Source organism: Phoca vitulina, unplaced genomic scaffold, assembly GCF_004348235.1.
Source record: "Phoca vitulina isolate PV1807 unplaced genomic scaffold, GSC_HSeal_1.0 scaffold47, whole genome shotgun sequence".
Lineage (NCBI taxonomy): Eukaryota > Metazoa > Chordata > Mammalia > Carnivora > Phocidae > Phoca > Phoca vitulina.
This window is the reverse complement of record NW_022589750.1, coordinates 4,081,879-4,092,096: the sequence shown is the minus strand read 5'-3', so window position 1 is coordinate 4,092,096 and position 10,218 is coordinate 4,081,879. Positions and strand designations below refer to the sequence as shown.

At 45.3% G+C, this 10,218-nt stretch overlaps 1 long non-coding RNA gene across 1 annotated transcript; it reads right to left on the bottom strand.

Annotated features, from left to right (window-relative positions):
* Positions 1-4,858: 4,858 nt before the first annotated feature.
* Positions 4,859-9,999, bottom strand: LOC116649165. Its single transcript, XR_004302632.1, has 3 exons — positions 9,895-9,999; positions 7,543-7,576; positions 4,859-5,073 (listed from the first exon to the last, which is right to left on the bottom strand). It is a non-coding gene; the product is annotated as an uncharacterized LOC116649165 (long non-coding RNA).
* Between the last annotated feature and the right edge of the window lie 219 nt (positions 10,000-10,218).

Here is a 10,218-nt window from a genome sequence, read left to right as displayed (position 1 = left end):
TGGCAAGGTGCTGGTCCTCTGTCCTCTCAACACGGGGGCCCAACTCGAGCCATGTCCCTAACCTATACCTGCCTATGGTGTTCTCCACCCCAGTAAGGATGGCCCGGATGCCAGCCTAGTCTCTGCAGGGTCTCTGGGTCTCTCCTACTCGACATTCCCAAGGCACACTTCCAGAAGCTTCCCGACTCCGTAGGGCGACACCAAGCAGAAAAAGAGGAACCATAATGGGTCCGACCCCCATATAGACATGCATGCACGCGCGCACACACACGCATGCATACACATGCACGCACACGCACGCATGCATACACATGCACACGCACGCACGCATGCATACACATGCATGCACACACGCATGCATGCACACACATGCACACACACGCATGCATACACACGCACACACGCGCACGCATGCATACACATGCACACACGCACACACATGCATACACATGCACGCACACACATGCATGCATACACACGCACGCACGCACACACGTGCATGCATACACATGCACGCACGCACACATGCATACACATGCACGCACACATGCATGCATGCATACACATGCACGCACACACGCATGCCTACACATGCACGCACGCATGCACACACATGCCCACGCACACACACGCATGCGTGCACACACGCACTGTGCCCATGAGCCCGCTCAGGAACTTAGAAAGCCACCTCCAGTTTATACAAGACTGACCTGCCCGTGTCAGCCTCCATCAGAAGCAGGACTTGGCAACCCTCCAGGGCAGCCCTGCCAAACAGAACTTTCTGGAACGGTGGAGATACTCGATCATCTGCATTGTCCAAGGTGGTGGCCACGAGCCACAGGTGGTCGTTGACCTCTGGAAATGTGGCCTGTGTGCCAGCGAGGCTGAATTCTGAATTTTATCTCATTTGCAGGAATGTGAATCGAAACAGCTGCACGTGGCTAGAGGCTCCCACGTTGGCTGCACACGGCAGAATCCGCTTCTTCCCTGGAATTAGTGGGTCCGAGGAGGGCCCCGGCACAGCTGTTTTTAAAACATTCCTCAGTCGATGCCAAGGTGCCCTGGGGGGGGTATCTACCTCACTCCAGCCTTTTGATGCATTCATAAAGCGAAACTCACTCAAAACCAGCATTCTGGTTATTGGTGGGCATCTCTCTGAGGGGTAGTTTTTCTTACACAAAACAGTTCATGATTCTTGGGATTTTGGAAAAGCATACGGTATGTTTTTTTGCACTAATATCGTAACTGGTGACTCAAACTTTTCCAATATTTATAAATGAAAGAGGGTTCAAATGTCCCCCCGCCGGACCCAAGCCGTTTACAAAGTCGACATATATACTGAACACATAGGCACGTGTACAAACCCGAATCTAAGAAGCGAAATGGCCAGGGTCATGTGATCACTGTGGATCCGAGCCCACCCCAGGATAAGGCTGATGGTCAGGATGTGGCGCCAGAATTTAGGAGGGCCAGCTGAGCAGCAGGTAGGGCAGGCTGGGAGTCAGCCTTCTGTCTTTGGGGTTTTTTATTCCTGTTGCTGGAGGATCAGGCGCTATAGCAGTGCTCGGGCCAGAACCAGCGAGAAAAACAGCTGCAGGAAACCGGAAACCTGATTGGTGGGCACAGAGAGAGATGCACCTTTGGGGCAGGAAGCCCGGGAGCCATGAGGACTCCAAAGGGGGGCGGTTTAGAACTCCGACCCTGGGACTCCCCCAGAGAAGCCATATGCAGAACAAGGCAGGAAGAAGGACCTTCTGTGTCTATGATCCCGTGTCTGCTCCGATGACCCCTGCCCACGGGCTGCCCCACAGATGAGGAGGTCAAGGCCCTGCAAGAGGACGCAGCCTCAGCAGGACTGACTGGCCAGCACCCCAAATACCCTGAAGTTGAATTACCTGTCCCTGTACTTTGGTCTCCCTCCGGCTGGCTGGCCCCTATTGCCTTTCAGACGTCCCTGTGTCCACTCGGAGTCTGCTGCCCTCTGGCGATGGGGTATCTCACCGCCTAGCAAAGGAAAACCCACTACCCTTCCTGAAACAGAGGGGGGAGAAATTGAGTAAGTTGGGGGTTGGGGGAAGTGTCATGCAATATGTGGAGTGGCCACCAGATGTCACTGTGGCTCCAAGCCGATTTTACATCCACCTTCTCTCCACCGACTCCCCGCACAGCACAGGTGTAATCCTGCAAAATTCCGGGCAGTTCCCAGTTTCCAATGAGTATTCCCCTCTGGGACCTTGTTTGGACTTCAGGAAACTTGAGTCGCTGGCAGGGCTGACAAATCCACTTCACAGATGAGGAAATTCAGTGTGACCGTGCTCTGTGAGATACTCAGGGCAGAACAGGGACAGCTTGGGGACGGTTAGGGGACTGGACTGAGTCAGAGTCATGGAGGCCAGTGACCATCCCAGACCACAGAATGATGCTGCAGGACCCCTAGTTCCCCCCTAGTCCTAGTCCCTTTGAAATGTGACCTTACTTGAAAATAGGGTCATTGCAGATGTAACTGGTTAACATGAGGTCAGACTGGAGTAGGTCAGACCCCTAATTCAATGTGACAGTCGTCCTTATGAGAGCGGTGTGAAGACAGACACACAGGGAGAATGCCACGTGATGACCAAAACAGAGACTGGACTGCTAGAGCTACAAGCCAAGGAATGCCAAGGATTGCCGGCAACCACCAGGACCTCGGATGAGACCAGGAGGGAAGAGCTGTCCCCTATGGGTTTCAGAGGGAGCACAACCCTTCCACCCCCTTGACTGCAGACTTCTGGCCCCCTGTATTGTCTCACAATACATTCCTGTTGTTTTAAGCCCCCGAGTTTGTGGCAATTTATTACAGCAGCTCTAGAAAACAAATACACCCCACTTGAGTGCACATCCGTTTCCAGCCTGGATTTTGACTGATAGCCAATGCCCAGAAGAAATCTGTGAGGCTACCTTGGGGAAAGTCAAGAACCGGAAGAAATGGGGCCAATATCTCAAGGAGACACGAGCACCCTCTAGGTGTGCTTACTACTGAGCCCAAAGAACTACCAGCTCTGTATGTCATCAGAGAATCAAGTAGCACCTAACCAGAGGGCCCTACTTGTTCCAAAGTTGCTAGTGGGGTTTCCAGACACCAAAATAAAGCCCTCTAGGGTTCAACTGTCCATCTCCAGAATATTCCAAGCAAACGTACTCAGTGTCATCAGCAGAGGAGTTGGCTGTGAGGGCAGGGCTGAGGATGGAGGGTCAGAAACACAGAGGCTGGTGCCCTGGAGGAGGAGCATCCAATCAGCATGGTGGGCCAGGTCCAGGGCAGGAGGATGGACCCCAGGTCAGCCGCCTAGCAGCAACCAGGCAGATGTGGTCTCCTGAGCCAGGAAGGACCCCGCCAGCTGCCAGCCCCCTCCATCACCCTTCCTGAAAATAGATGGTCTTCTTGGATTTGGGATCCCTCAAGGGATGGTGGAGACATAGGTTGGTGGAGACATAGGAATCAGAGTGGGTCACCCTGGTTGTCCTGGGCCTCTCACACTTGTTACCACCCCATCTCCCATTTGAATCCTTGAGAATTCAGTAATGACTTTGGGGGTTACATGTGGCATAAACTCAACTCAAACATCTACTCACCTAAGTCACTGGAAATCCTATTTCAGGCATGGCTAGATCCAGGCAACCAAATGGTGCCACGCCACCAGGATTCAGTCTTTTTGTTTGTTTGTTTCTGCATTTTTGTTTTTTTTTCCCCATCTCTCAGCAACATATTCTCCTGGGTAGGTTTCACTCTCAACAGATTTGAGACAGGACAAGATGAACACCAACATTTCCAGGCTCACGCCCTTCATCAGGACAAGATGAACACCAACATTTCCAGGCTCACGCCCTACCTGCTTAAAACCTAAATAGAGAGAGATTCCTCTTTCCCAGTAGTTCAAACTAAGGTACCGACCGACCCACTAGGGCCATGTGATCATCTTGAAATCACTACCACGTGTCGGATTACCCAGGCCTGGGCCACGTGTCCATTCTAGGGCAGGAGAAGATGACAGATGTGCAAAGCTATAATATAAACAAAGGGGTCCGGAAGGGGTCCACCTCCACGGCTTACGGGTCGGGTGATGGGGGACACGTTACATGGCTTTTGCAACATTAATGTCATTGATAAAATGGGGACAAATCTAGTGCTTATTTCACAGCATCTTGACTATCTGAAGGTAAAGGGGTACTCATGACAAGTGTTCAGCCCCACACCGTCAACATCAGCTGTTCTTACAGCATCCTGCAAGTGGGAGGCTACCCGTGGGCCATACACGTCTAATACAGGGGTCACATAAATAAGGATGAGAAAGGGCATTGTAGGCAAGGGTACCCAGTGATGGGGACAGACGGCCTCTGACACCTGACTGATTTCCCCTCCCTGGCTCTGGGGTCTTGTTAAGTCTTATTCTGGAGAATCAATCACAGTGAATTAGTGAAAAAGACCGACCTAAAGAAAAGTTGAAAGTAATGAGCCAAAACAAAACAATGACACTAACTTGAATAAGTCCTAAGAAGTACCTTTATTATTTATGTGTTTTATTTTAAATAGCATCCAGTGAGAACCTACCACGTGCCAAATGCTACAGACACTGCAAAGATAAAACAAGGCTCAGGCTTTGGTCTCAAAGAGATCCCGACGAACATGACTGCCTAAGATTGACCAAAACGCCTTACATCAGTGTGTCCATTAATTTTATTATTTCATAACTAACTTTCCCATTTCTTTTTGCTTTTTATAATTATCAAATGGATACATGTTCACTCTGGGGAAGTCCCGCGCAGAAAAGTATAATATTGAAAATGGAATCCCCACCACCTCTCAGAATTCTGGCCCTTACATATACAATTAAGGAAATACATAATTAAGGAAGAAAAAAAGCCAAGTTAGTGGGTAGATGGCTCTCCAGTCTTTTTTTTTTTTTAAGCATCATACTATACCATACTGTTCCACAGCTTGTTTTTTCTCTTAGAGGTTTATCTTGGGCGTCTTCACTATGTGCATATATGAAGGTCCACTTCCTTCTCTCCTTATAGTTGACATGCTGAAAATCCCTATAAATATCGTTTTATAAAGTAATACATCAAAACACAAAGAGAAAAAAATAACAGAAGGCTATAACGTGAAAAGTAAAATTCTACATCTTATCTCTCAACTCACAATCCCAGTCCCTGAGGTAGCTACATTTTTTGTAAACTCTTTGATTGAAGTATGTGATACACGTGGAGAAAAGTGCCCAGAGATTAAGCAGACAGGTCAGTGGGTTTGTGCAAGAAGAAGACACCTGCTCAATAGCACCCAGAACAAAAAGCAGAACATTACCAGTACCTCCAAAATGCCCGTTTAATATTGCCCATTTGTCTCCATTCCCTTTTAAATAACAAAAATTGGTATTGAACACTTGAAAGTAAAACAGACACAGAGTATCAAAAGTCAGAGTGTAACTGACTCAGAGTATAATGGAGAACTACAGTCTTATACCCCAGCCCTTCCCTTCTCCGGATTCCATGTCTCGGAGTCACCCACCCTCGCCTCTTTGAAGCTTCCTTAGTCTTCTGATTCTTACCACTGTGTAGACCCAGCCTAGGCCAACATGTCACATTACACGGGATGTGACAAATCCCGTTCGTAGAATGACATTAATTTAAACCCAAAGTGAGCCACTTGCTGTAATCGAGACAGTGTGTATTGTTGAAAAGTAAAAACAGAGCAAAGATTCCAGAAACACACGCACTTAATATGGCCCATTAAGACAGAGCTGCAAAAGCAACTCGAAGGAGAAAGGATAGTCTTTTCAACAAATGCTGCTGGAATATTCAAACTCTGTATGCAAAAAAAAAAAAAAAGGTATCTCAATTGAAATTCTCATACCTTATACAAGATTAATCCAAAATGAATCATAGATTAAAATGTAAAACTATAAAACTTTTTGTTTCACGAAAACAGACAATCTGGGGGACCTAGGGTTAGGCAAAAAAGGTTTTTGACATGACCAAGAGCAAAAACTCTAATTTTTTAAAAAATAAGTTGGACTTCATCAAAATGAAAACATTTGCCCTGTGAATAACACTTTTAAGAGAATGAAAAGACAAGCTACAGTTTGCATTAAAATGTTCGCAAACTATGTATCCCACAAAGGATTTGTATCCAGCATATATAAAGAACCCTCAAACTCAACAATAGGAAAACAACCAATCCCAAAAGTGGACAAAAGACTTGAACAGATACTGAATCAAAAAATATATATGGATAACAAATAAGCCCATGAAAAGTTATTCATTGTCATCCATCATCCTAGTCATGCAAATTAAAATCACAGAGAAATACCACTCTTTTACCTGTTAGAATGGTTAAAATTAAATATACAACCTTAAGTGCTGACAAGGACCCAGAGCAACCAGAATTCTCATACATTGCTGGTGGGAGTACAAAATGGTGCAGCCACTTTGGAAAACAGTTTGACAATCTCTTAAAAGCTAAACCATGCACATACCATGAGACCCAATGATCCCACACCTAGGGATTTGCCCTCCAGAAACAAACATATGTTCATACAGACACGTGTACATAAATGTTCATAGATGCTCTATTTAGAACTGCTTAAATATGGAAGCAATCCAACTTTCTTCAACAGGTGAATGACTTAACAATGTAGCTCATCCATACAATGAAACACCATTCAGAAAAAAAAGAACCAACTATTGCTACATGCAGTAGGCAGGAGCTTACACGAATCACAAAGGCATTTTAAGTGAAAAAAAAGCTAGTCTCAAAAGGTTGCGTATTGTATGAATCCCTTTATAGGACCTTCTCAAAAAGATACAATTATAGAGAAGAAATCAGTGATTGCCAGGGGTTGGGGGGCATTTGGGAAGAAAGAAGGAGGACTATGAAGGGATAACACGAGAAAGATTTTGTGGTGGGGGGGGAGTGATTTGGATTGTTCTGCATCCTAAATGTGTGGTGATTACGTGAACCTGTGCGTGGTTAAAATGCATAGACCATACATGTACCCTGTAAAAGTTCACTTTACTGCATAATAATTCTTAAATTTTAAAGAGTGAACCCAAAGTTCTAGCTGATGAATAACTATTGTAAGCAACAGGTGATCTGACCCAACTGTCACATGACATAGCAACTATATTTCATTAGTACTATGGTTTTTAAAAATATATTCTTAAGGAAAAAAATATATAGCTGCCAAGTGGGCTATGACATAATGCTGAGATGCCATCAATGTGAGACACACCCCAATTTCAGAGATGGTGAAGTGTGAAAACAGGCATCCCCAGAACCAATGAAATAAAGTATTTCTTTTAATGAAGAAACGATTGCTCAGTCATTTATGGAGAAGCATGCTAGTTAGGGTTTTCCTCTATGACTGCTCATGATCCCAAGGCCATCTTGGACAAAGTTACAGTCCCCTTGCAGATGCCCTTGCTTAAAACTTTTCTCCCTCTTTTCCCTGGACAGAGAATAGCAGTGGGAAGGGTAGCAAGTCATATATTTAGAATGTCACTCACCCTTTTCTGAGACCTCATTCCAGCTGCCTGCTCCCTAGACAAAGAACAGGGAAGATGGTGAGAACTCCCATGGTCTGAAATGACATGAGGCCAAGCAGAGGGCCAAGCTCTGCTCTAAGCCTGAGGTTCTGTCCACCTGTGCAGGGTGGCTGCATGGCCTGGTGGTTGAGACCATCTGCTGCGGAAACAGTAAGACCTGGACCCTGTCTTGGCCTCTTCAGCATTGTGCAATCTCAGGCAAGTCACCTGGCCTCCCCAAACCTCCACTTCCTCAGCTAATTTTTTTTTTTTTTTAATTATGGTAAGAACAGTTCACAATTTGTTCAGAGATCTACCTTCTTAACAAATGCTTAGGGTACTATACAGAATTGTTGGAGATAGGGACAATGTTGTACAGCACATCTCTAGGGCTAACTCCTCTTGCTTAAATGAGACTTTATGCCTGTTGATTAATACATCCTCATTTCCCCCTCCCCCAGCTTCTGACAACTACCATCCACTCTTTGATTCTATGAATTTGACTATTTTAGATACTTCACTTAGGGAAATGGAAGTTCTTGCTTCCTGGGGACTGATGCAGGGATTAACATTGATGATTAACACATGAAAAGAGTGAAGGGAGGTGCTTGCTTCTACAAAACTCTTGCCAAAAAGCATTCCAGGGATAGACACAAAAGGCTGTAAATAGGGGTGATGGCTAATCTTATATGTCAACTTGGCTGGGCCACAGGTGCCCAGAGATTTGGTCGGACATTATTCTGGGTGTTTCTGGGAGGGTGTTTTTGGATGATATTTACATTTAAATGGACTCTGAGTAGAGTAGATCACCCTCCATAATGTGGGTGGGCCTCATCTAATCAGTTGAAGGCCCAAATAGAACAAAAGGCTGCCCTCTCCAGAACCAGCCTCCTTCCTGAGTCTCCAGTATGTCACCCTCCCCATTCATGTGAGCCATTTCTTTGAAATAAATCTCTTCATATATATACAAGCATCTTATTGATTCTGTTTCTCTGGAGAACCCCAACTGACAGAGTGAGAAAACATCTGTAAGCCAAAGAAGAGTTCTCTTTCACTTCACCCCTTAGTAAAGGGGTATATTCGTAGTATATTAGTGATAATACATACTTAGTAGTCTATCAGTGACAATATGGAACAATATTTTCCCCCAAGAGTGCCTACAAAGAGAAAGTAATATCTGTGCCTTACATAGTCTTGTCCACACTCTGTGTACCTGTACAGGTAACACACAAGGAAAAGAGAAAGAGGGAAAAGAGAAGCAAGAAGGGAGAGGTGTTGAATCTTGGCACAGGTAAGAGCTCCTTGAGGTCTGCAAACCCTAACTTCTTACAAATGCAGGGAAGCCAGTATGACCTCCCAGGCCACTCCTCGGCGAGGCAGCCCATCCAAGTCAGTGAAAACTAAAAGAAAGGGTGTCCTTTTAGGAAGCCAGGGTCTGTTTCCTCACCTTGATTCTAGTCTAATCATCAAGGGCAATTCAGAAGAAATTGAATCCCTCTTCCATTTGGTACCCTTTCAATAACTGGTAGACTACCGTCCCAGCTCATGATTCTCCTCACCAGGCTTTGTTTAAAATCCCCAACTTCTCCAACCCTTCCCTATACAACATGGTTTCCAGTCCCCTCACCACCCACCTTTCGAATATGGTAACAATTTGCTAATGTTCCTCTTAACACAAGGCCCCAGGAGCTCAAAGCACGGTCCAAATGTGGTTTGACTAGCCCAGAAGATGCAAGGATGCTTCTGCCTATACAAAGCTGTGCTTACAGAATTGACTTTTTAAACCTAAAACTAAGTTGGATACATGGATCGATGTTACATTTCACCCTTGAGATTGTGTCAGCTCATAACTGTTGAAGGAAAAAATGTCTGCAAAATTGGTCTTTGCCTCCATCAAGCTATGGATAAAGTAAGCCAGTAATGGACAGCACCAATGGCTTGAGCCCCATAGCATTTCTGTCCTTATTTGATGCCACTGTTGAGACCATGACCAAGATAATAAATTCTCCTTTTGAAAGCTTTCAATATTTTCTTTCTTCTTTTCTCCATTCAGTCTCAGAATGGTTGACCCTCAATCCTATTGTCCTAGTCTCCATATACACCTGTCATGGTCATCTCTCAGCTGAATCATATTTCATCCGTCAGTGTGTGACTGTGGCCAAGGCAAATAATCATGCCCTCTTCACAGCTGCGAATGGGCTGGAGTGGACAAGATGCATTCCAAATTCCCTTCTAATTTTATGGTCCTTTAGTTCTGTGATATCTTAGGTCCCAGTATCTGTTTGACAAGCTCCTCCCACCCATCCACCCACCCACCCGCCCAAATCTACTCACTGGTCAGAAATATCTGCTGCCCTCTTGGCTCCCACAAGGGTCCTTGAGCAGAATCTGACCAAGCTGTGGGTCAGAACAGGAATTTTGTTTCCTCTCTTCTTTTTGGCTGTCTGAGAATAATCACAAGATATCATTTAGAGTGAGTGAATGGTTCTAGGCATACGAACATTCTAAAGAGAGCTGAGCCAGTGGATCTGTCTACTTAGAATACCAGCTTGAATCCAATCAGTAAAGTTTTTTGTTTTTTTTTTTTTAAGTTTGGGGAAGGTTGGCAGAATTTAATAATGCATCTTTGAGTCTTCATAATGACAGATAGCTAGTTTG